Raw genomic sequence first — 1,685 nt, 5'->3', positions numbered from 1 at the left:
ATCTACTGCTTGATTGCTCAGTGTTTCTGGCAGTTCCTGTTTTTATTTCAGATTTCCAGTTTTTAAATGATCATTTGTGCTGGTTGATATGCTTTACCCCTATGAGGTGGGAAGCTTGAACATTTTTTTTGGATCGTAGAAACAATGTTGGTTCCAAATTGGTCTTTTAGAAATATGTATTATTCATTTACTAAACCTGTTGCCTTTCCAGGTAAAGGTTATTGCAATCATGTCTCCAACCACTGGCAGAACTGAAATCCCACTGTAAAGACCCAAGCACCTAAATCTTGGGTGACACTGCACAATGTATTTAGGGAGATGTTTAACTGATGCCCTATCTACTCTTTCAGGTAGACTTAAAATATACATGGCAACATTTTGAAGAAGAGCATGGGATTAATCTCTGGTGTTCTGACCAAGGGTGATCCCTCAATTAACAATGTTGGATCAAAAGCAGTATACTGCTGATGCTGGAATCCTGAAACAATGCAGAAACCTCTGAAAATCAGCAAATCAAACAGAATCCGTGGGAAGAGGAGAGTCAATCATAAGTTGATAACTTTACCCTGTACTGATGGAAAGTCATTGACCCTATTCCTCTCTCCACATTTGCTGCCCAATCTGAGCTGCTGAGTGTTTCCACTGTTTCCTGTTTTGTTTTGGATAAACGGGTCATCTGCTCATAATAGCATTACTCTTTGTGGGAGCTGAGTGATTTTTGGCTGCTTGTAACACATCAAGAGTACTTCACTGATTTGCAACGTGTTATATTTGTGAAAGGGGTTATAAAAATGCAAATCCATCCTCCAAATAGTAAAAGGATGGCAAACCAATATGTAATTCATATTTGCTTTGATTTGTATTCGTTTGACATAGGTCCTGTCTTCCAGAAGATAGATCACATTTTCCCAGCTGCTGACTGACTTGCTATGCAATTGTCAGCGATTCTGTTTTTATTACATGACTGATGTTCTCTGATTTATAATTAGTCGATTTTATTTCTGTTGCATATGCGTTCATCATCTTTTGAGTATTTCTTCGGGTTGTATTGTCACTTTAATTTGGCGATGTACCTTACAAACTTTCAAAATTAACCCCTCGAAGGAAATACCTGCTCACCTGCTTTAATTTCCTCTGCCCCTTTAAAAAGCTTGGGTGTGCTGGCAAACGTTCCAAAGGTTAACGGTCCATCCTGCACAAAGTTTTTCCTACCTCTTGCTGCAATAGGGAAACAGCAAGTGACTTACAATATGCTTCTTTTGCAATCTCATCAATGCAAAACTTTTGGTTTCAAGGCGTCGTCAAAAAATGCATATACTTTTGGGGAGTGTTGTTAGAAGGACGGAAAGATCAAACAAAGAAATATTTAAGAAAAAAAATCCTTTTAAGTTGCAGCACTGACAATACATTGACGTCAAGTAGACTTGACTTGCACACGCGTGGTGCCTTGTATCTCCCCGGAGCCCAGGCCGGGGTAATGTCCAACCAACCTACCTTGTTGGCCAAGTGACACTCGTCATTGATATTCCACACCCCCACCCTCTGGGCGCTTTTCCCCGCCCCCTTTCCCCGCTTTCATCCAATCAGAAAGTGTAACCACCTCCCGGCGGCCCAGTAGCCCGGCGGAGAAGGGGCGACTGCACTTCTCCCATCAAGCTAGGTTGCGACCGAGGTTATATAAAGAG

This window comes from Pristis pectinata, chromosome 4, assembly GCF_009764475.1.
Source record: "Pristis pectinata isolate sPriPec2 chromosome 4, sPriPec2.1.pri, whole genome shotgun sequence".
Lineage (NCBI taxonomy): Eukaryota > Metazoa > Chordata > Chondrichthyes > Rhinopristiformes > Pristidae > Pristis > Pristis pectinata.
The sequence above is the reverse complement of the archived record's forward strand: the minus strand, read 5'-3'. Positions refer to the sequence as shown.